General features: G+C 47.3%; 1 long non-coding RNA gene across 1 annotated transcript in view; it reads right to left on the bottom strand.

Moving 5' to 3' along the window:
- LOC142590336 (uncharacterized) overlaps positions 1–25,668 on the bottom strand; it is a 42,475-nt gene that overhangs the window by 6,900 nt on the left and 9,907 nt on the right. The window contains exons 2-3 of the long non-coding RNA XR_012830077.1: positions 11,869–11,989; positions 2,063–2,180 (exon numbers count right to left, since the gene is read on the bottom strand). This is a non-coding gene — a long non-coding RNA (uncharacterized LOC142590336). The remainder of the gene's footprint in view (positions 1–2,062; positions 2,181–11,868; positions 11,990–25,668) is intronic.

Raw genomic sequence — 25,668 nt, 5'->3', positions numbered from 1 at the left:
TCCACCTGTACCAGACAGGGATACATCGTATCACCTGATTCGGAGGTCACGTGTTATGACACCGTCATTACAATTACGGACAGCACGTCCGTAATTGTAATGACGGAAAAAATGGAGAAAAGGGTGCGAAGAATACCACGTGACGACGCTCGGCCAATTTTCGCTCCTGCCTCTTCGTATACTCTTCGCAGCAGCGGCAGCGGCAACATAAAAGCATGTCGCTGCCTTTTAGTTTTATTCAGGGTCCTTACGCACCCTATCTTGAAAGCGAGGTGCAGACTGCTCATATCTTTCTTGTGCTGTTTATCGTCGCTGTTTGCGTTGAACCTATAGACAGCAAGAGGGGCACTTCGGTCGCTGCTTCTGCCGCGCTTGTTTACGCTGACTCCGTAGTCACCCAATGTGAAGTGTTCATGTTTGCCTGTGCGCGATGACATGCTTGTTAACTTAGTAAGCGAATGTCTATAAGTTCATGTGGAATGCCTATAAGTTTATGCGGCCGATAAAGCTACTATCCTTACTTCGCATAGCTGTTTACTAATTTGCTCTCGGAATCAATACTTTGCCATTGGGAGAAATTGTGAGATCTATTTCAGTAAATCATATCTGGTACCGAAACAACTAATTCTGCTTTCAGTTGTATAGAAGGTTTGTGCAAGGAACAAATACAGACGCGAAACATGACGGCATATATGTTGAAGAGCAAACATATTGTGACGTTTCACTCGCCAAAGCAACGCGCGCTGTAGAAGAGATGCAGTAGTACAATGCTCCAGATAAAGTTCGGTCACCTGGCGTTCTTTACCGGACATCTTTACCAAACAGCGTTTTTGCATCCGTGGTTGGGGATTAACCCACGATCTCGTGGGCAGCCGCAGAACTATGACTGCTGAGCTACTAATAATAATAATATTTGGGGTTTTACGAGCCAAAACCACTTTCTGATTATGAGGCACGCCGTAGTGGAGGACTCCGGAAATTTTGACCACCTGGGGTTCTTTAACGTGCACCTAAATCTAAGCACACGGGTGTTTTCGCATTTCGCCCCCATCGAAATACGGCCGCCGTGGCCGGGATTCGATTCCGCGACCTCGTGCTCAGCAGCCCAACACTAAGCTACTACGGCGGGTGATGAAGGTTCGGAAAAGCAGAAGTCGCTAGTTTTGGTTTAAGGACGTCCCTTTATCAATGAAGAAATGGTGCCTGTAGGACAGAGCGGGAGCGTGCGCGCGATTGATGCGCCGGTCACGCCAGATGAACTCGACGCAGCGGTACCGACGGGCTGATCTGAGCTTTACAGTACGGGGGACTCTCGCTGGGCACTACGGTGGGCCACGTGCCGACGTCACCGGTCGTGACCCTGCAGGAGCGGGACTAGGCTTGACCCTGCCTTCCAGCGCTGTCCTCGGAGACTGTGCTATCTGTCGGATCCCACAGCACCGGGCTTCGTCCCTGCTCCTGTCGCTCCCGAGCTCAACAGGCTGCGCTGCGGCATTCATCGCCGTTGCTCACCTGCCGAGGCCGGGCTGCGTCCTGGCTCCCCTCTTTGCAGCAGCAAACTTGTGACTGAGCTGCGCCCCAGCCACAGCTGTCGCACCACCACGGCTCGTAATCCACTGCTACGGATGGAACCGTAAGTGCTACGAAGCCTGAACTGAGGTCAGCGACATTAGCGCGGCAAACCTGTCTAATGTACTGTTCGTATTTATTAACATGTGTCTAGTCCTACGTCTACTCCTACGCGTATAAATTCGTTCCCCTCTGTCTTGGATGATTCCGCACTATGTTTAGCTGGCCTGCGCCTGCACATTTGCCCTCAGACGGACTAAAGGTAACTTTCATAATGGAAAGAAAGAAGAAAACAGGTGACTTAAGCGAAGAATGTAGTTGTAAGTGGATACGATAGTAGGCAATTGCAGCGCAGTTTTTGTTTGATATCGCTTCTGTCGGCAGTAAAAAAACAATTGGAACTTGCAGGAGAAGTATATTTCATTTTAATTATGCATTACGCTTCGTAATTACGCCGTGTACGCTAGTGCTCTAGAACGAACCACGGACTCACCCCAAAACAATTATTTTACTTTCGTTGGCCAGACATAACATTCGTTCGCATGGTTCTTCCAGGTTTGCAGCGTATCCTGAAGGGAATTGGTGTAAATGATATTTACATACTTGACACGCTATGGGAGGAAAAGGAAAAACTTCCTTAGAAAGGCAAGTTTCGCAAGTCTGTGCTCTTCCTGAGAGCTCAGACAGTCCTGCAAGGAAGTGGCTATATAATCAGAAACCACAGAGCAAAAAATCGCAATGCATATACGCAGTGCCATAGAATCACGGTGATAACGGGTCAACAACCGCTGCGTTGCTGTTAAAGACTAGGCGAAGTACGTATGCCACAATATTAATTTTCACGTAGCCTTGATTCTGGATGTAGATGTAGCACAGCGGATACTATTTCAGACGTAAATACTAAGTATACTTTTTTTCACATCTTTTTCTTTTCTTCCCTCCACTGTTAGACCCTCTCATTCTGTCATTACTCGCCCGTGCAAAGTGGCATGTGCGCGACTTTGCAGACGCCGGCAGAATTATCTGCTTTGCATTAAAAAAACTTTCTTTCTGGCTCTCCACATGACATATTAGCAACCATTCACGCTCATGGAAAGACTCAATGGAATGACGGGAATAGTCATAATGTAATGAATTTTACTGTAAAGCTTTTATTGCGGCTAGAACCGCTCAAAAGGGTGCTATGTCAGTTTTCGCGGTTTTCTGAGAAACGAGAAATTGCTTACATCTTTAATATTTTAAGGAAAGATGCGAAATGTCAGGGAAAATATACAGGTAACGTTTTGAGTGTGTGAGTCAATTAGTGATCAAATGAAAATTTCTGTACCCTAATTTTTTGGTTGTTTTTATTCTGTGCAGTGTCTACAATGGTGATCCAGAAGCAGATATCAGCCCGTTTGACCTTTCAACAGCTGAAAACGTTGTAACTACGTCCAGAACGAGTAAACCGGACGTGACAATGGTCCAATTAAGCGTGCCGCTCTATTGCCAACACACCTTAGAGGTGCGGGTCGCTGAGGTGGATGCGAAGTTCCATTTTCACCAAGTCTCCTCGGAGACCACGCGATACTACCACCTAGTCTCACCGGCGCTGTCAGATTTTGCTGAAGAGGTGGTTGATGCTATTAAGGCGAAAGCCCTAAGTGGCTGATACCCCTGATGGCCTAAAAAATACGCGCTATATTGGAAATGTTTTGAGCAATGGCTCATACCCACCTAAGGAAGCAATAAATCTAATAGGCTACAAGCACTCAGATAATTGAAGCGTGCAGTACATACATCCATTCGAATCACGCACACAGCTTCCAGAACCGCGGTGTCTAATCGAGTGGTAAAAAAAAATCATGGGACTTTGTCAATGGTTCAGACCCCCGTAAACAACGAGACAAGCGCTCGGCAAAGTGAAGCGAACAGCGTATACATTTATTAAGACCAACCATACAACACACAGAACAGCATACGTTTCAATCCCCTTCTGAAATGACCCAACGTGAAGTCGTGGATAAACGTCGTTGGCGTGAGTTTGACCCCGCTATACGTCTGCGCGAAGCCGCAGCTACGCGCGAAAAACGAGCCGAGAAATCTGAACTGCGAAAGAAGCAACGCGATGATGCCGGACGGCGCACCAGGATATAGGCAGCAAGCTTTCGCCTTCACGAGTCGCAAGAGTGTAAAATGCTGCCGAAGTTTTTCACTTTAACTGGCGATGTAGCCTCTAAATTATACTAAATCACCCCGGTGCCAAAGGGATGGTCTAACAGCCATATTGCCAGTTGAAGACTGCCCTTACGGCACTCCTCAACTGCGAACACCGGTTTGACCATTTATACAGGTACTGCTCGGTCGGCGATCGGCCTATCGCAATGAACTGGGTCGCTCGGTGGGCGACATTTTTTTCGGTGCTGAACTGGGGCTTCCTGGTGACTTTTATTCCAAAGACGCACCACCCCAGCCATAACGCTCTCCTCGGTGCCTCTAGTACTGTGCCAAGGTTGTACGCCCAGTCCCTTCTCGCATTTCAGACCATAACATTTTTGCGAAATCGGCCATCACGTCTGCCACTTCAGTCTCTTTGACGGGATGCCCTCAAAGCGCCTTTGACGCCGGCCTAACATAGGCCGTTTGGCGTCCTTCAATGAAGAGGGTATCCAGCAACGATTCTTCAGTATGGTCGTTTGGAGGTCGTCAGTCTCGTTCATGTAAAGCCAGCCTGCCCAGAGACTTCACATCACACTTAACTTGTAGTCGTCTACGTCAGAAGATCCGCTTTGCCATGTACCATAGGCTTGACATTGCCTCACCGCTGTGTCCATTTCACGTCCCGTATACGCGGGTGACCCTGCACTGTCCGGAGTCTGCAGGTTAAGGAGGCGTGCGGAGTTAGTCAGCATAAGAGTAATCCGCAGTTCGTCGCGTGCGCACGAGCACGACAAGACTATCATGTGGGTTTCGGAGAACAAACGAATTGAACGTTTTATCTTAGTATGCCGTTCCTGCGCCTCTAAGCCGAGAATTAGGCTCGTGTGTTCTGACATGAATATCCTAGTATTATTTACCACATAGGCGTTTGTATTGTGTGAAAGAAAGGTGGAGCATGCACTAATAAAATGTTCGGCAGCGTGACAAAATTTAGAGAGAGTTTTTAGGGCTGCTTGGTAGTTGTGGTTAAGGAGGCGAGTGCTAAACGGGAAATATGCCTAGGATGGACGACAGAGAGAATCTGTCTGGCGCTTGCTGCTTCACCATCTGCATATTCAGTGGGGCTCGGACTGAAGCTTGTTGTGAGGCAGATATTGTTCCACAACATCAAACGGCAATTTAACAGTGTCCATAGCATGAAAAGAAATAATCCACAGAAGAGGTTCGCGGACTGTATACAGGACTAACAAAAAGCGCAAACACAGCCACCAGCGGATCATAGCATCAGTAAGCCAAATCCACCGGATAGAGGATGCCCATTAGAATCCCCCTATCTGGTAAGACACGCTGTGATGGCTGGCATCCGCGGGATGATCGTTCATTCAAGAAACCCGAAAACAACGCCAAGTGTGCTTCAAACATTCGCTTGGACCAAGAAGACATTACTTACTATGTAAAAAACCGGAAAGCCCCTGTTCCAACTGGTGAACGTATATGAGTGTGCTCACTTGCTTAGGTACCGGTGCCCGAGTATTTGAGTCAATTTTAATCCTTCTCTCCTGGCAAGTTAAGTAGACCGAAACCGCGTGCACTCTAAAGACTCGAACATGCACAAACTGCATTCAGGCTCCCCGCACAGAGCGGGGGAGTATCGATCTCGTCTTCTGATGCGTGAGCACTAGAAGTGTCAGAGTTGAAGAGAGTGTATGTACGTGAAGTGTGGCAAGTCGGTCACGTGGTATAGGTATGTATGTGTGCATGTATGTATCGGAGTCCTTCTGGGAGTCGTTCATCTAGCCCGGACGCACTGTCACCATTTACCCGTGCATGGCTTTAGTCGTCGACTGCTAGGTCTTGCCTCGGAGTTCTCCGCTTTTCAACCACCTCTCTCCAGGAGCTGCACACATCTCGATATGGCTGAAACCAGTCCACCACAAGCACCTCAAACCAGTCGGTTTCCCAATCCACAACAGGTAACCGTTCTGCATCCGCTGGTTCCCGATCGCTATCGCGGTGCAGTCTTCGAAGACATTGAAGACTGGCTGGACAAGTATGAACGCGTCGCACAGATTAATCAGTGGACTGAGCAGCAAAAGCTCTCTCAAGTCTATTTCGCCCTTGACGACTGTGGCCGTACTTGGTTCGAGAACCGCGAGGGTAGCCTCACGAGCTGGCATGACTTTCGGCAGAGGATCACGGAAACTTGCGAGGGCCGACCGACGCGACCGCGCCCAGCAAATGATGGAGCTACGCGTGTAACAACCTAATGAGTCGGTCACAATGTTCGCCGAGGACATGGCCTGTCTCTTTCGTAGAGCCGACCCGAACGTGACCAAAGATAGGAAGTTGCGCTACCTCATGTGAGGTGCAAAAGAGCAGTTGTTCGCGGGGCTTGTGCGCAATCCGCCAGTCACTGTCGCTGAGTTTATCAAAGAGGCTACGGGTCCTTCATCAAAGATGCAGGCAGTACGATTGACTGTCCACCAGCACTACAATCAATGCCGCCGCAGTGACTGCCGAGTATCAGAACTCCTTGGGTGAGTTGGTCAGAGAGCTCATCAGAGAAGAAATACAAAAAATCATGACACCAACACTAGATACACTCGTCGCGTCAATCGCCAAAGTGGTGCGTGACGAAATCCGGCAGGCGTTCCCGGTAACCGATCTTCAAGACCACCAGTGACCCCTGAGTTACGCCGCCGCTGTCCGATGTCCACCACCAGTTGCAACCACATCGCCGTACCACCAATCTCTGACAGCCGCTCCTTGGTCGCCGCCACAAGAGGAGGCTTCGAAGCGCGCAGCCGTTATGCCGCTTCAGTCATACCGCCAGCCGTCGTTCGCCGCGTCTTGGTAACCGCCGCAAAACGACGCTATGGGACGGCCGCAACCTCGGAGAACCGACGTATGGCGCACTGTCGATAGACGCCCACTCTGTTTTTACTGTGGAGGCATCGGCCATATTTCGCGTCATTGCTGGCATCGTGACACATCATTTCGACCTCTTTATCCTTGGTCCTATGGTCGACGTCCAAATGACGACGCCATGCTACGCCGCGACGACGCTGCTTTTCAGGGACCCCCAATAGCGCACCCGAATGACGAATCCGTGCCCAATGATCGGTCCGATTTCGGCCATCGGTCGCGCTCTCCAACCCCTCCACGCCAGATGGTTTCATCTACTGGACGTACTTTTGCGGAGCTCCGATGACGAAGGTCGCCCAGCCCCCGTCGGGGAAACTGAAGGTGACGACCTCGGGGGGAGAGGTTACAGGCCCGCCGCAAGACACTAAAATGCCCCCAACATTCTCGCTGCAGAACGACGTGAAGCCGATAAACACTGAAGAAATTGTGAGCGCCGGCATTGATGTTTTCGTGGATGGGCAGCCGGTGACAGCGTTAGTCGACACTGGTGCCGACTTCTCTATGAGTCAGGAATTCGTCCTCCGCGTGAAGAAAGTAAAGACGCCATGGACGGTACCTCACATAAGGACGGCAGGTGGCCAATTACTGATGCCTACTGGAAGATGTACTGCTAGAGTTAACATCGGCGATTCTTCTTTCGTGGCCGCTTTCATCGTCCTTCCTGTATGCTGCAAAGATTTGATTATTGGAATGGACTTACTAAAAGAATGTGGCACCGTAATTAACATCCCGGACCGCATGGTGACGTTTATTAACTGCTCCGGTTTAGTCCATTGCTTATCGCCGTAACACAACTCCTTTCGTCTAACAAAAGACGACGTCGTCATCCCCCCTCGATTGTGTGCCCTTGTTTCGGTAGCATGTGAAATACCGTATTGTTGCGAAGGAGTTGCCGACAAAATAACCACGTTGTTGTTTACTCACGGTATTTCGGTCGCACGAGGAATCGTGAATGTCACCGACGGGCGCACAAACCTGTTGCTAACAAATTTTAGCACAGAGCGACGGCACCTTCCCAAGGGCACCGCTGTGGCTTATTTTGACGCCGTTGCGGATGTTCGTGGCTGCTGTTCACTACTCGAAGAAGCGCCTACGCAAGACCCAGTTCCTGTACATGACGTTAGCACTGCTTTGTCGCAGCACGAACGAGAGCGCCTTCTTACGCTATTGGTCAAGTTCAACGACTGCTTTGCGTCGACGTCCAGCGTCGGTCGGACGCCTCTAACAAAGCGCCAAATAATTACGGAGGATACGGCAAGACCAATTCACCAAAATCCATATCGCGTGGCTCTCAGAGAACGTGAAGCCATACAACAAGTGACAAAAATGCTTGAAGATGACGTGATCCAACCATCAGCTAGTCCCTGGGCATCTCCTGTAGTTCTGGTCAAGAAAAAAGACGGCAGCTTGCGTTTCTGTGTGGACTACCGAAAGCTAAATAAGGTGACAAAGAAAGACGTATACCCGCATACCCGTATAGATGATTCACTCGACAGGCTTCGACAGGCACGTTACTTCTCTTCAATGGACTTAAAAAGCGGATATTTGCGAATCGAAGTCGACCCGTGAGACCATGAAAAAACTGCTTTCGTGACGCCAGACGGCCTGTACGAATTGAAAGTCTTGCCTTTCGGCTTGTGTTCTGCCCCTGCTACGTTCCAACGCCTCATGGATACCGTACTTTCGCGTCTGAAGTGGAAAACTTGCTTAGTGTATCTCGACGACGTCATCATCTTCTCTGCAACGTTTGAAGAACACCTCGAACGGCTTGAAGCGGTTCTGCAGTCCATACGGTCCGCAGGCCTCACCCTGAAGCCGCAGAAGTGCCACTTTGGCTTCGCGGAACTGCAGTTTCTCAGTCACGTCGTCAGACACGCAGGTGTCCGGCCGGATCCTGAAAAAATTGCAGCCGTCGCACAGTTTCCCGTACCATCCGATAAAAAGACTGTCAGGCGCTTCCTCGGCCTCTGTGCCTATTACTGGCGGCTTATTGCAGAGTTTGCGCGCATTGCGTCGCCGTTAACTCGCCTGACGAGAGACGACGTTGCCTTTGTACGGGGCGACGAAGTGGAAGGTGCATTCAACGACTTGCGGCAATGTCTTCAGACACCTCCAGTGCTTGCTCACTTTGATGAGACCGCTCCTACATTGCTCCACACTGAGGCCGGCAATGTTGGCTTAGGAGCTGTTCTTGTCCAGCGGCAAGACGACACAGAAAGAGTGCTTGCCTATGCAAACAGAACACTCTCACGCACAGAGGCCAATTACTCCACAACTGAGAAGGAATGTCTCGCCGTAGTATGGGCTGTTATGAAATTTCGCGCATATTTGTATGGCCGCCACTTCACAGTTATTAGCGACCACTATTCACTATGTTGGTTGAGAAACCTTAAAGATCCTTCTGGACGACTGGCGCGTTAGAGCCTAAGGCTGCAAGAGTTTGACATGACTGTCACGTACAAGTCGGGGAAACGACATACGGATGCTGACTGCTTGTCTCGATCGCCGATAGAGTCACCTCCTCCGCCCGAAGAAGAAGACTCAGCATTTCTTTGTGTTATGGACACATCCGCCATCGAGCAACAACAACGGAACGACCCTGTGTTGCTTGAACTAGTCAATTACTTGGAGGGAAGATTGCGAAACCACCTAGAGTTTTCGCAAGAGGACTGTTGTCGTTTTGTTTACGGGCCAAGGTCCTTTACAAAAAAAAAACTTTTCTTCGACCGGGTCCCCCTATCTGCTTGTCATTCCTGCAGCTCCTCGTACGGAAGTACTTCAAGCTTGCCACAATGAGGTGACTTCTGGTCACTTAGGCTACACGCGAACATTAGCCAGAGTGCAGCAAAGGTACTACTGGCCGAGACTTACCACCACCGTGAATCATCGCGTTCGCACTTGTCTCGACTGCCAGAGGCGCAAGTCGCTACCGACGAAACCAGCCGGCCTCCTACAACCCATCCTGGTCCCTCGAAGGCCATTTGATCAAATCGGAATGGATATTTTATGCTCACTTCCAACTTCTACTGCAGGCAATCGCTTTTTTATTGTCGCAGCCGACTATCTCACACGTTCCGCAGAAACAAACGCAATCCAAAGCAGCACAGCAGCCGAGGTAGCTCGCTTTTTTATTGAATATGCGGTGTTGCGACACGGCGCGCCAACCATCGTAATAACAGACCGAGGAACCGCATTTACGGCTGCACTTTAAATCAGGTCTTGCTACTAAGTGGAACGGCCCATCGAAAGTCAACCGCCTACCATCCAAAAACCAACGGGTTAACAGAGCGCCAAAACAAAACCATTGAAGACATGCTATCAATGTACGTGGATGTCGAACATAAAAATTGGGACGACATCTTACCGTATATGACATTTGCATATAACGCGGCGAAACAAGAGACAACGCGCATGGCTCCGTTCACCCTTGTTCACGGACATATACGAACGATGCTGGATGCGATGCTTCCACACGACTTTGACGACACTGATACGGACGCCTATGTGTTTACGCAAAGCGCAGAAGAAGCTCGGCAGCTCGCGCGCCTGCGGATCTGCCAGCAGCAAGACTACGACGCAGGCCGCTATGATATTCACCGTAGAATAGTTACCTATGAAGTCGGTGACAGAGTGTGAGTTTGGACACCCATACGGAAACGAGGCCTCTCCGAGAAACTGTTAAAGCGATTCTTCGGACCGTATCGGGTATTGCGGCGACTCAGTGATGTCACCTACGAGGTCGTTCCCGATAATCCCAACTGTACGCGGCGCCGCACACACCGTCCTGAACTTGTGCACGTTGTCCGCATGAAGCCGTATGTTAGCGAATAACTATGCTAGCGGCCTTAACTTTTGCAATTGACATTCCTTCTCTAGCATCGCGAATGATGCTCTCGTATAGGGAGGGACAAATGACGCATGTATTCTATGCAGACGACGACGACGACGATGGGAGCACTAACGGACTCCGCCTAGTGGGTTAGAATGAGATTGGATGATGACAAAGAAGACGTGTCTCTGCTCTGTTTGTTTATGAACAGATTGTCTTGTTGTTCGTGAAGAACGTCTCCCTGTGTTCTGTGCGCGTTGTACCGCGACAACATATATATATATATTAGACTCATATCATAAGAAGCCAACAAGCATTGACACCAAGGACAACATAGGGAAAATCACTTGTGCTTAATAAATGGAATGAAGAAACGATAAATTAATGAAAATAAAGTGGATGAAAAACAACTTGCCGCAGGTGGGAACCGAACCCACAACCTTCGCATTTCGCCTGCGATGCTCTACCAATTGTGCTTTCTTGGGTATCCACTTGGGTACCATCCACTTTCTTGGGTATTTATGTGTACTAGTAGAACCCTGGGAGTGTTAGCCAGCGCCACCACTCACAGACCTTGGCGGCAGACGTGGAACGTCCTTGTTGCCGCAGGCGTCACGAGAACGTGATCTTTTTGGGTGAAGGCAACTGGTCAATAAACCCACATATGCTACCTGAAGGCATCAATGTTGCCGGATTCGAGACCCTCGTTATGTAATAAACGAGAAGAAAGGGGGTTAACCAAGGGGCCCGATTTTTAGTAGCCATATCATGAGAAGCCAACAAACACTGACAACGAGGACAACATAGGAAAATTACTTGTGCTTATTAAATGGAATGAAGAAACGAGAAATTAATGGAAATTAAAGTGGATGAAAGCGGTACCTACCTGCGGCAAGTTGTTTTATCACCCACTTTATATATATATATATATATATATATATATATATATATATATATATATATATATATATATATATATATATATATATATATGCGGCATATTTGTGGAGCATGTGTACGCTTGTACACATGCTCCGGGAGTGTAGAAACGCTCTTCCCGACTCTACTTTGGGCCTGTTGGAGGTGTCCCTTAGAAGTTCACTGCTAGTCGACCAGCAGTACGCTGCCTAGCAAGCCCCCGAAGCGGGCGCCAGGTATTCCCTATTGGTCCCTACGTGGGAGAGGCCCGCTACGCGATAAGTGCGTCTTGCAGGACCATAATAAAGTTTTCCAGTCCAGTTCAGTATTAAGCAGCGTCATAATAATAATCAGCCACTTTCACAGATAAAGTTTACAGCAAGAAGTAAGAGATTAGCGTTTACCTGGAAATACACAATACTACAGATGATACAACAGATATGTTATTAACATCATATTATTGTACAAGCTTTTGTTGCTTTACTCACGTTTTGAAAAAGTTGCACCCCTAGTGTTGAAGGTGGACAAGGTGCTCGATATGCCTGATAAAATAGAAACTACCAGCAGAAGTGCAATCATGCTTGTGTTCTTTTTCCTGTTTACCTGTGTCTGAAAAGTAAGTTCCATTTGGGCAAGTCACTAAAAGAGCGTCCGAGAATTAGAAAACGTGAAAGTGTGTCTGCATAAGAACAAAGCCTTTTGAGCCCTGTGAGGGCAACGCCAAAGATATAGCACCCCAATGGCTTTTTTTAAATCAGCCACTGCAGATACGTAAAGGTGAAGCGTTCTTTATGTTAATGCAGTTGCTGATGAAGAACTGAAATATATTTAGAAAAAGGCATTTGAGTAGTGCAATGTTTTGTGTGTGGCCCCCTCGTGGCTTGTAAGAGTTAGTTTTTAAAACTTATCTAGCCAAATTAACGTGTGGCCGAACCTGACACCGAGTGATGTAGTTGGTGCCCTTTTGCAGATTCTGTAATAAGGCAGTGTGATCTAGGTGGGAGAAACTTTCCTCCGAAGACATAAAGTGCTGTAGATGCAAAAAGAGCTCCCCATCGAGTTTGAGTTAGCTTCGTACTTTATATTTATTGCGTTAAGGATTTTTTTAAAATGCAGATGACACAACGTAACGGATAACGTGTGTCCTAACTTCTTCGCGTATAAGCGGAGCTGTATGGGTCACCGAGCAGTCGCGCTTTACATTCGCAGGTGTTTACTTTGCTCCGTGGTACAAAATTTTGTATATGCGTCTTTGAAACAAGGGTAAGCCTTGCTGAAAATGAAAACCATGAGAAATAATATTAAGGCGTATTAAGGATGTTAAGCTTTGATTGTTTAAATGCAGTAGCTTTACGCTTTTTGTTTTCCTGAAGCACTGTGTCACAGTGATGCTACTGGAAATGTAGATGTGTATTAAGAAGAGATGTTCTTGTGTGTGTGTGCGTACGGTGAGCGCAAATAATATCAGGTCGACAAGGTTTCCCCAAAAATTCAGCAAGGACACTTAAGATTGCTTACGTGTGGTAATGGAAAAGCGTTATATTAGCTACCGTGAAATGTTTTCAATTGATGTTTTCGACATGCATTGAAGTTATATCTGTAGAATCGGTGTCTTTGTTCGCGCATGCGTTGGCCACAGGCTGGAAACATCTGGACCATTCTGCGGCAGAGCGATGAATTTTATCACGACTATAAATATAACGATGCCCTCTGCAATATTTCTAAGGAGAAAGGTACGCTAAACCATTTAATATGGGAGTGTGCTGGCTCCCCAGGGGCCAATAAAAACAATGACCGTAGAGAAGCCTGGCAGGCCTTGCTCCAGAGCGAGGCTGAAGACGACCAGCGTCGAGCAATCCACCTGGCCGCTGGCCGTGAAGACTCACCGTCCTCAACGCGCGGGAACTGCTTCGTCCCCCCACCCCCTACCGGCGTGTAGGTTAAGAGGCGGGCGCCCCAGTTCGGTGGCATAATAAAGTTTTCAATCAATCAATCAGTATCGATATATACATAGGTAGATCTATCTTGACTATGTCGCCTTCTTTCGTGTTCCCTTGCTTCGTCTTCTGAAGCGTGCTTCCGTGGGCGACCACGTTTCACGGTTGCCGCTGAGGTACACGCTTTGGAGTGTATCGCAGGAGACTAAGCGCCGATGAAACTCGAAGAGTAAATGGCACGCGTGAGCCAACGACGTTACGTGCGCAATGACGCACGCACTAGGCACACATCATTTTATATACTGATGATGTAGCGTCAAGAGTGCATTGCAGTAGACACGGCGCCGATGAAATCCGAAGAGCAAGTGACACTTGGGAGGGAGTGATGGAGGCAGTGACGTGAATGATGTATGCACTAGGCAAAACTTTAGTCAACCATAACCATGGGGCCATGGGGAAGCGTGCTACTCAAGCACCCCGGAGGTCCGGGTTCGATCCCTCCCCAGGCCGAACTTTAGCTAATTTTCTTTCTGAGGTCTATAATTCAATTTGTTTACAGTAAGCTGCCTGACAAATTTGACGTCAATGCGAGTATTTTTGACGTGTTCTTACTCTTCGCGCTGTCGGTAATTTTCGATACCATCTTTCAGTCACGCCGCCGCCGACAACGCCTGATTTTTGAGTAATCGGGCTCATAATGCTATCCATTAAAGGAGTTTTATATCTGCACGACGAATGTACAGACCATTTACCGCGCCTCTTCGTAGGCGCTCTCATCCTTTAACACCTGATCGCATCGGAATTAAGTGTGTTCAGGCTTCTGCTTCCCGATAGCAGACAATGTTCTGAGTGAAGGAAGAAAAGTGCTGTTCTCGCTTTCCGGGTGAAATATTTTTTACCACTAACGCAGCATTTTACAGCGGAATTGTATATAGCCAGGGTAGCATACAATTTTCGTGTTCGCACACAAAAACTATCATGATCAATGGCTCGTGCCCCCTTAACACTCATACCCCCGTAAGCAAACAAAAAGTGCAATGGTTCAAAGCCCCGCAAGGCAGATGGTGCAAGCACTCAGCAAAGTGAAGCCAACAGTGCTTACATTCTTTCTAAACACGCATACAACATACAGTACACCATGTCGAAAACTTACATCATCAATGGCTCATACCCGCGTAAGCAAGCAAAAAATGCAATGGCTCATCGGCCTGTATGGTTCATGGCTACTCACTTTGCGTGGGTTAGTTGCGATTATGCTACCCCTGTGGTCGATGTTGGTGATTTCAATGTGGATGTGTTTGGACCGAAAAAAGAGTGTTTGCGCTTTTCCTGCGGCAGACATCGCTTGCGATGCCGCACCAATCTGGCCCAACTGACTATCCATCGACGTGCGTGCTTCGATTTGACATTATCAAAGCATGTGCCGGCGTTGAGAATATGACGATCAGTGTATATCATAGCGACCACAATGCCATGGTGACCTTCGCTACTAAGTGGCAATAAGGGCTACAATAAAATCTTTACCATTATAACCACTAATTTCCTTACGGCAATGTTTGCTGCTGGCATGGTCACTCACTTTCGCACGGCGGAATGACCTTGAATTTTTTTAATTGAAAGCGCGAGTCCAACGTTAGTGCTGCTGATTATTTATACACTGTATTACTTTATCTGGATGGTGATGAATGAATACTCAATGTCCTACTTAAGCATCTACCCAGCGTGCGTCGTCATATGAGACCATTCACGAGTGTACGTATTATTGTTCTTTCATTTTCTGGTAGTAGAAGTTTGCGTTAACCATCTGAGTAGTATGCGTCTTGACGGTGACCACGTGCAGGCCCTCGGTCAGCATTATTCCTTGCGGTGCCAATCTCTGATGTTTTCACAGCCTGTCACGACCACCAGTTCTTCTGAACATACAGGTACATAGTCCCCGTTGATGCATAACTAGCGGGAACAGTCATAGTTACATATTGATTAGGGGCAGTTCACTTAGCAGCGTTATTGTGAAAGTGACTTGTCGGCCACTAAATTCGTTAATCGGATAAAAGAGGAGAGAAGTAATTGAAATTTTGCACCCAAAGTGCTTTGGTGTGTGGCACTTCCGCAAAACTGCCTTTGAATAAAGATATTTCGTCTTCTTGAAGCGCTGGACTCAAATTAGTAGTGAAATGCCATCGTTTGAATTTCTGCACACGTTACGATATATATATGTATATATGTATATATTTATATAATATATATATATATAATGTTTTCGCGGTAACAGTCTTACGATGTATGTCGACATTAATGCAATGAGTACTGAAGCAAAGTAGCGACATCGCATTGTTAATACCAAAACGTGTATGCAAAAGAGCATCTCGGGTTTCACGGATGGATGGACGGATGGATGTTATGAGCGTCCCCTTTAGAACGGGGCGGTGGGTTGCACCACTAGGCTCTTGCTATTATACTGCTTAACGTCCTACCTAGGTTTAAAAAAAAGAAAAAAAATCACTATGAAGTCCCACAACCAAATTTTCTGATCCCCTATTGCGAACTTTGCTTCTGTACGTCTCCGTTTTTTTGTCCTTTCCCCACTTTTCTTCAACCAATCTTCCAATGGCCTCTTGCTAATCCCTATTGCGGACATCTTTACTTTTCCCCTGCTCTCGCTAAACCCAAGGGCTTCAAGGAGGCCAGTGGTGCCTAAATCGACCACTGGGCAGATGTCTTCACATTCTTATAAAAGATGCTCAATGGTTTCCTTACCTTTACCGAAGCCAGCACATGCTTCTTCTTCCTTTTAAGATCTCGCTTTATAGGTGCCTGTTTAAGGGATCCTGATCTCGCTTCGAAAAGTAATGAGCTTCCCTTTGAGTTATGGTAAATTGTTTATTTCGTGATTTCGTTTTTTCCTCTTAAGTAGTTATACCAGGGCAGGTTTCTTTTGCATTGCTGCCACCCATGAGATTATTTCAGCCTCTCTGACTTTCCGCTTGACGTTCTTTGTTGCTGTGTTGCCCACCCTACAGGCCGCATACTGGCTGGTAAGCTTCCTAGTTATTTTCCTCCGCTGTAAATCAATGTTTTTCCTGTACGGATACCTCTCCGCACCCCGCTCCATCTAGCGGCACCACTACGAAATCCGTGCATTGCATGGTTTAATATTCCAAGGCATGTCGTCCCAGCGGCACATAACTACGCAACTTTGTCAACATTTCTTTTGAGCCTTGTGCCTTGACTTTTTCACTATTTCTGCGCGCCCTTCTACTAGGTTCCAGCCATTTTTTGACCGGCCATCTTCCTTTCCACGACCGGTTGGTTGTTGGCTTGAACTGTAAACGGCAGCCTTCAGTTGTGGCATAATCAATTTTTTAGTTTTGAAACAATCTGATTGCCCCGAATCGATAATATACTTTCCTAGAATGTAGCTTTTTATATAAAAATATGATAAATATGATATTTTACCGATTGTAACGAAATATTGTCCAATAAACATGGGATCTGTCACCCAAGCGTAAATAATTTCACGCCATTTTAGCTGTCTTAGCACGTTCCCCTTTCACAATGCCCATTATTTTAACACTGTTGATGCGTAACTTATCTTCCTAGCGTCACATTTCACCGTTCATGTGATATTGAAGAGCCACATCTTGCTACACTAAAGCTAGAAGGCTGTAATGTTGCACTCCAGTAACTCCTCAGTTTCTTGAAAACGGCACGAGACTCCAACAGAAGTGTTCTTAAACACTGGGGGACACGGGACAGAATCATAATACTAGGGTATGGATATCGCTATGACCCGGTCTAACTTCTGCAAAATTAACTTCTAACGGTCCAATGCATCTATAAGCTAATGCAGGTTTTTAGACAAATTCTGAACTTCAGAGGCTAGCTTTGGCAAAGCATACAGGTCGCCAGCTCTGCCCGTGTTTGCATCTCTGGCTCTCACTTTCTATTACTCATAATTAATCTTGTAAAGGTCTAGCCACATATCAAGGTATTCACCCTCTTGACGCACAGTATCTTGCTTCTATAACTGCTGTTGTGTTTGATTGTGCCGGAAAAGATCACTAAAAAGAACAATTTCTTTGACACTATGGAGATATGAATTGGCTAACCTACCTAGCATCCTGGCTATAATAGTTCCCTGCACTCGCCGTATATCTCCCTGAACAGTTATATTGCGGCACACACAGAGTAACAACAAATTCCGCGCTCCTTAAGCGGCTCTTTATGATTGCTGTTCTTGGAGCATTTTTCGTACGACTTTGAAATTCTGATACAAGAAAAATCTCGCAGCTTTCGTCAAACTAGCTAAACGCATGCTTCCGTAGGTGGGAGGGCAGCCAGAAAATTACTTCTGCATAAAAATAAAAATAGTGACAATCAGCCTTGAGAGAGCTAAGGCTTACAAAAAGTTAGGAAGGCGATGGCAGTACTGGAGAAGACGAAATAAATGATGGTTATGGTAGCTGCGAACAGGCACAGTAATGACCTTGTCGGAGGGTCCGTTTAACGTTCTCGAAACTGTTCAGCATTAATGGTCACTCTCCATGCCAGATATTCCTCCTGCTCGGAAGTGTGAGTTATACCGCAGCACACAGAAAAGTACGATGAACCGTTTGCTTTTTTCGAACGAATCCCAAAAGTCCACGACACTGCTAAGCACGTTGTCGACAAGTGGTAGATAATGTCTCAAAATCGAAGTTGCTCATCTAGGCCCTTTAAGACGACAAGCCCGTTTGACTGCCCTGGTTGGCTTTGTTGCAGCTGTTTTGTTTTTGCCTCAATGTTGCATTCTTTCGTGAGAAAGGCGTCCACAACTAGTTATATTGCCAGAATAGAGTAAATCAATGTCTACTAAGTGAGCATCTGTTGCCATTATTTATGCGTTGTTTTACGCGAAAAGGCGTAGGCAGCTATATACAATATTATTTTAGCTCTTTTACTCTTAGCTTGCAAGTAAGCCGCTGAAATGTGTTGAAATAAAGCTGCCAAATAACGCAGCAGAAACGCGAGAAGCACTTGTTAGGCTCCGCTGTGAAAGAGTGAAGTCGCGTTGCTAATTTTTCTTGTCATATCGGTAATGGAACGATGTTCTCAAGGAGGCTACTCAACGATTCCTAAGAGCTACATTTACTTTGTTTATATCGCTTCACTGGCTTCTGTGGGTCCTAGCTGCGAGTCTCGTCGGCTAATCTTGGCCTCTCCATCAAGCTGCTTTCTTAATATGACGGTGCATATTGCGTACTTAAGCAAACGTCCCCCATCAGCTACCTCACCGAGCAGTTGGAATCCTCTTCAGATCATTATCGCTGCGGCCTGTAAATGGTCCACGTCTGCAAACTCAAGTAGTACTAGGAACCTCCGACGTTATCGTGCCACTAGGGTGCCAGGATGGCTCCCTTTTCCGCAGAGAGTAATTGTACTGAAGGAAAGTGGTACCTCACTCGTCATCCTTTCGGGCCAGCCCAACTTCGCCTCTCCGTCACGCAGAAAAGACGGCAAAGCTCCCCACATTATGCTACACTACACAGAAATTGTGCATGATTAGACCGAGCAAATGAAAAACAATTATTTTTGAATCTACGCTTTTTTGTTATGAGGCCTCCGCTATTAGTCAATAAGATTTCAAGCTGCGCTCACTTCGCCTATCGGCCACCCGAGGCCATAAAGTGCAAAAACTCACTACGCCAAAGCGACGCTCGGCTCAGAGCCGAGCGGGAAAAGCTTAATGCCCTCATTAGAAAACTTGTCAAGAGAGCCCTCAGGCTGCCCGTCAGAACGCATACCGAGGACCTCCTTCGGCTCGGCATGCACAACACCATGGAGGAGATAGCCGAGGCTCAGGAACGGGCCCAGGTAACGCGGCTGTCCACCACGCCGGCCGGCAGGCGTATCCTCGAAGAGATCGGACTCGCACCCACCAAGAACTTGGCTGAAAACACCCAAATTTCCAGAGAAATAAGGGAGAAGATCATGGTACCTCTTCTGCCCCGCAACGATCATCCCGTTCACAACGCAGGTCGTCGCAAGGCAAGAGTATTGAACATAGTGAAGCTAATACACGAGGACAAGGTCGAAGCAAACTTCGTGGATGCAGCTGCATAGCGAGACAGCAAGGTTTTTGCGGTTTCCGTCGCGGACACGCGGGGCAAAGTCATCAACTGTGCTTCCGTCCGGACGACGAACCCAGAAGTGGCCGAGCAAGTCGCCAATGCACTCGCCGTGCAAGATGGTCGGAGAGACAGGGTGTATAGCGATTCGAAAACCGCCGTCAGGGCATTCCAGAAAGGCCGGGTAGCCCGGCAGGTAGGTCAAATCCTGAAAAGCGCCAAACATGGCAACACCTCCATACACTCGATCCTTTGGTTCCCTGCACACGTCGGAGCGATTGGGGGGATTCCTCTGAACCTCAACGAGTCCGCCGACGAGGCGGCGCGTGGCTTTACCGACCGTGCTGCTCTCGGATCGGGCGACTCTCCCCCGGACACAGAGACGCTCCTATAATGCACAACGAAATCACTAAATTCTTTTATATATATATATATATATATATATATATATATATATATATATATATATATATATATATATATAGAGAGAGAGAGAGAGAGAGAGAGAGAGAGAGAGAGAGGGGTTTTCCCGCCGCCTCACTCCAAGCTAAGCAGGCCGCAGGCGGTCACACTCAAACTCCTGCAAACGAACTCCTGCCCAAATCCGGCGTCCCTTAATAGCATATATCCCGAGATTTATCCGAATTGTTCTTGCGTGGCCTGTGCTGAGGTTGCTACTTTGCCTGATATGCTCTGGGAGTGCGGGTCGCTGGGCGCGAAATTCACCAAGGAAGAGTGGGACGCGCTCCTGCGAAGTCCCGTCTTTGAGGAGCAAATCCTGGCCGTCCAGCGCGCCCGCGATCGGGCCGGCAGACTAGATCTGGCAGTCCCGTCGTGGGATTAGCCGGGTGAGCGTTTCATCGCGTTTTGCTGGACCGAATAAAAGTTTATTCACTCACTCACTCAAGTGACGCAACTCAACAGCAACTTGTCTATAAAGGCGAGTTGTAGGTGAAGGGCCTCAAGTGCCTCGTCATAGACCCAGAGTGCAAGAATATCAAGATGAAGCATCTTTGGCTTCCCCCACACCTCGAACAGAGATGGATTGTGGAAGCACTAGAGCCATATGGCACAGTGCAGTCCATCACGAGAGAAATGGGGCGGTGTGACGGCATGGAGGGCTGGCGAATGACTAATCGAGACGTAGCGTTCCCATTGAAAGATGGAGTTTCTGCCAGCAATCTGCCACATCTTTTGAGCATATACGGCCACCAGTGGCTTATCTTGGCACCTGGCCGACCACCACTTTGCCTCCGGTGCGACAGAGTTGGGCATATCCGGCGACAATGTAGAATTCCACGCTGCAGTAACTGTCACCGCTACGGTCACCCTGCAGATGCATGCGTCGGAAACTACGCTGACAAGCTTCGTGGAAATAGACCAGCTGAGGATGATACTATCACTGATCATCTAATGGACGTGAGCGAGGTTGTGGATGCAACTGGAGAAACACTTCCTGAGACTCACCGACAAGAACAGACTAAGCCGTCATCGGCTGACATTAGCCTCAGCCAGAAGCCTGCGAGCGAGGATGAGACTAAGGCGCCTGACGACGAACCAACTGTGTCATGGGCAGAATCGCCACCAGTTCAAGATCGCCCACCGTCAGTGGAATCTGGACCGATGTGTGAGGCCGCTAAGAAGCGTCCAGCGCCATCTGACAATCCATCCCCCTCGGGAAAGGAGGCTCGCGTTCCCAAAGTGTCAAAGTTGACAAACCGCTCCAGGGAACACCTACTCCTGCAGATGTTCCTTGTGTTAGCGTGCACCAAAAGGTTCATAATGCATCACCTCATCAAGAAGGGAGTGGTGCACCTCTGGAGAAGCGTTTAGACGCTACACCTACATCGGTAATCATGGTTGGCGCTCTTCCCTTCCATTTTGGTACTTTAAATGTCCGTGGCTTACGAAGTAAGCGACGGCAAGTACAGCGTCTTCATTTGTTACGCAATAGAAAAGTAGATATTGCTGCTATCCAAGAAACAAAGATTGAATCGGACGAAAACACAGAAGTAGCTCTATCTCCATTCCTTTTTGACTATAATGTTTGTGTCAGCCATGCAGTAGGCGTTTCCGCACGCTGTATCTTATTTGTTATAAAACATTTACCAGGTGATTTGCTACATTTGTTTACAGATGCGGAAGGGCACCTAATCTCTTGCGAGATTGATATCAGTGGTATGAACTTTAGATTTGTGTGTGTTTACGCTCCGAACAAGTTACGTGAACGCGAGTGTTTCTTCTTATCTCTAGAACATAATTTCTGTACTGATCATGCGTTGGCACTCTTTAGTGAGTTTATTTGTGTATGGAACGCGCAAGATCGTACGCCAGTGAAGCTGAGACATGATCCAAGCAGTGATGCGTTGCAACGCCTATTATGTGATTATCAGCTTGTATATATTAGGGAAAATGAAAAGGCGGGATGTCGATATACGCATTTCCAGGGTACCTCACATGCAAGGCTTGATCGAATTTACGTTTCTCTTAGCGCTCTACCTCTTATTTATGGTTACGCTGTTCACCCTATATTCTTTAGTGACCATTGCCTAGTCTCAGAATCGTTTGGCAGCCGTCGGTATCAAAGTCGGCGTATGTGCTGGGAGCTGTGCAAGTTTAATAACCAATTAATTTCGCGTGAGTGTTTCTTAAATCGTGTTACTGAGCTTATAGCTCATGTGTCAAGCCGGAAGGACTTGCCACTCTTTGCTGTGTGGGAATTATTCAAACAGGAAGTTAAAATGACAGCTATCGAAGAATCATCAATATTGGCCTTTGAAAAAAAAAGAATAATCACTAAGCATTGTATAGACTTCTGAGTGAATTGCATGAGCTTGAATGCCTACATCCGGGTCAATATATTGATGATATTTATAAGTTCAAGGCACAGTTACAAACTTTGAACCCAGAAAAATACACATGTGCACGAGTGCGTGCGCGAGAGCAGCGTTTCCTGGAAGAACAGCCTTGCAGTAGGGCCCTTGGTGATTAGCGCCGACACGCGCTGTCGAAACAAATACTAAATATAGAGTATGGTGGAATCATTGTTAATGAGCCTACTCTAATAACTAAAGCGTTTTTCGAGCATTATCAAAAACTATTTCGAGACCATAAGCCATTGGATACAGATGCTGCCAAAAGAATTGTATCGTTGCTGCCCCAGTTAAATCAGGATGATTACGATTATACAAATGAAAACATTGATATTAGTGAGGTAACTGCATGCATCGATTCGTTAGTGAAGGGCATGACGCCCGGCCCGGATGGCCCTACTGCCGAATTTTATCTGTGTTTTTGTTCCCTCTTATCGCCATTACTACTTCAGGTGTACCGTGAGGCCTTGGAAGTAGGGTACCTAACCGCCACAATGTACGAAGGACACACCGTCCTTATAGCCAAAAGCGATGATGCGACAAAATTGCAAAAAGTTGACGGATATCGACCTATCTCCTTATGCTATGTTGATTATAGAATTTTTGCTAAGGTATTAGCTAACCGTTTGCAAGTTGTAATAAGATCTGTGGTCGGTGATCATCAAACATGTGACATCAGGGGCCGCTCCATTCGTACGAACATTCACGTTGCGAGACCGGTGCTATAGTGTGTGGCTGAGGGGATTGGACAGGTGGCAATGGTACAGCTAGATCTGGCTGAGGCGTTCGACAGGGTGAATCACTCATTCCTGTTTACTGTACTAGAGCATATAAATATCGGATCCCTGCTCCTTAGAGGTGTCAGGATATGTTATGCTAATGGTTCAACGAGGCTGATAGTGAATGTCTCTGTCTCCGATTCGATTAGGCTTGCATCATCAGTACGACAAGGATGCCCTTTGTCACCGCTTCTGTTCCGCTTGTATTTAGAACCACTTTGTATGAGCATTCTTAAAGAACAAAATTTCCAAGGGTTTAAATTACTGACTAATGAGGTTCGGGTTCTTGCGTATGCAGACGACGTGGCCTTTTTTTGTGCAGATAAAAAGAATGTAAGGACAGCTCTTGCAATTACAGAAGAATTTTGCGCGGCTTCTGCTGCAAGCGTTCACTTTGAAAAAAGTTCAGGTTTTTGGTTTGGATTATGGGCCACAATGCCATCGCATTACGCAGGCATTCAATGGAAAGAAGACCTGCGTTATTTAGGTGTGCCTCTCTCACAGTATAGAAATAGCAACGCTCATTGGTCGGGAGAAATTGTCAAAATTCAACGTAAAGTGAATGCATGGCGAGGGCGGAATTTGTCAATGTTCTGTCGTAGTGAAGTGTGTAACGTTTTCTTAGGTTCCCGTCTTATGTATGTGCTGAAAGTACTGCACTGCTCACGACTTCGCCTTCAGGCAGTGCGTCGCGTATTTGCAACTATTCGGAGTTCGAGTTGTGCATCGATGTGGCGCGACAATCTGTTCCTCCCCCTTGAACGTGGTGGGCTAGGATTAGTCCACCTCTTCATCAGGAAAATTGTTTCACGCCTGTTTTGCTTTCGAGACAATGACCATCCATTTTTGCGTGAAATGTTGCAACTCCGTTTAGTTCATTATGTTCCTAATATAGCAGTGTCATCAAATGCCAAAGATGTCCCACAGGCTCCCTGGGGCTTTCTCAAGGAGGCTGTTGACACATTTCTTTTCTTGAAAGTTAGATTCAGCCTGGGAGTACGTGTTCACTGCGAGTCGAAAAGCAATTTCTGCGGCACTGGTGGACTCTATTTTCCCAGATCCATTGTATCGTGCACCTTATTTGCGCCGACCTTATCAGGAAGTACTTAAACGCGTCCGAAAAATGTGTGTAGCTCCTGGAGTAAAAACATTTTTCTTTAAATTACGTTCGGAAACACTCCCTGTTAAAACTTTGTTGAATTCGAGGGGTTCCTTTGTGCCGTGGTCAACAAACTGTCGGCTCTGTCCATGTGCCGAAACCATCGATCACTGCTTCATAGACTGTAGGGACGCTGTATTTTTTGGGACGTTCTCCAACGGACGCTTAAAAAGGACGTTGACATGACTCCATATACAATTAGGTTTCTACCGTTTAAGGTTACGGGTGGTCCTCCCTATGGCATGTTCACAGTACTTGGTTTATATAGCCTATGGATTAGTAGCCTGTGTGATCGCCATGCCGGAAGCCCACGATCTACAAAGTCCTCCTTTCGCGAAAGTGCTGCTCATGTAAGAAGTGTGTACGCTGCGCAGGAACCTCCGCCAGACTGGACGCACTTGTTGGATGCATGTTTGTGTTTGCCTGAGTTTTAAGCCTGTAGTTGTGTCCACTTTGTAACACACCTTCAGTTTTCTTTTCCACGTAATAAAGAAAAAAAAGCCTGGTTAGCTCAGATGGTAGAGCGACTGACCCGGAAACGCGGAGGTCCCGGGTTCGAGCCCCGGAACACGACGAATTTTTCTTCTACTGCGAAGCTTTTTTTTCGAGGAACCCGTATGGTAATCCTTTGTAGCGCTTAGCTACGTTTGGGTGAATGTGTCATTTTGCCTTTAATAATTACTTTTCTCTACCTTGCGGCTTTCACCCGAACTATTACGTCAAAGCACAATAAACCTCCTTATACGTTAGGAACCGACGGCGCATTAGACCTGGCCGTCCAGCGGCCGTCAGGGCGCATTCCTTGCTGTCAGTGCCCATTTTTGCATCTAAGTGGCGATAATGTTCCCGCCATAGCAGGGATGCTGTTGCAATAAGTAAAGAAAGAAAGAAAAAAACAGAAAAATGTGCGTTTCCACAGGGAATCAAACCCTAGCTGGGCATCTGCCTGGCGCGCAATATGAGGAAAACATGTTTATTTATATGTAAGAGGAAATAGGGAGGAGGCCCCAATCCGGGGCTCCTTAGACGTCTTCAGCGATTACCCGTGCCCGTCGGATCAATGCCCGGCGGACACGCCTTCCCACTGCTTTGTGGTGCGAGATGCAAGGATACGAGACGCGTTACGTCAACGCCACGTTGCTTTACCAGTTGTCACATTAGCAAACACCTCAAAATTGTTGGTGTCTTTGCTTGTTAGAGTCTACGTTTGTTTACTTTGGCGTGTCGGCGTCCGATCCACGCGCAGTTCACGTACGGTGTACTCTAGCCTCTTATTCTACAATGTGTTTAACGTCTACAACCGCTTGAAACACCCCTGCCGATAGCATAGCGTGGCCGCCATCGCGCTAGCAGAGATTGCCGTCGAAATGCGCTACGGTGCGTACTACTCCTCATTTTTTGTGCAGGCTCCTAGCTCGGACATGTGATGACGG

Source organism: Dermacentor variabilis, chromosome 8 (assembly GCF_050947875.1).
Source record: "Dermacentor variabilis isolate Ectoservices chromosome 8, ASM5094787v1, whole genome shotgun sequence".
Taxonomy (NCBI): domain Eukaryota; kingdom Metazoa; phylum Arthropoda; class Arachnida; order Ixodida; family Ixodidae; genus Dermacentor; species Dermacentor variabilis.
The sequence above is the reverse complement of the archived record's forward strand: the minus strand, read 5'-3'. Positions and strand labels throughout refer to the sequence as shown.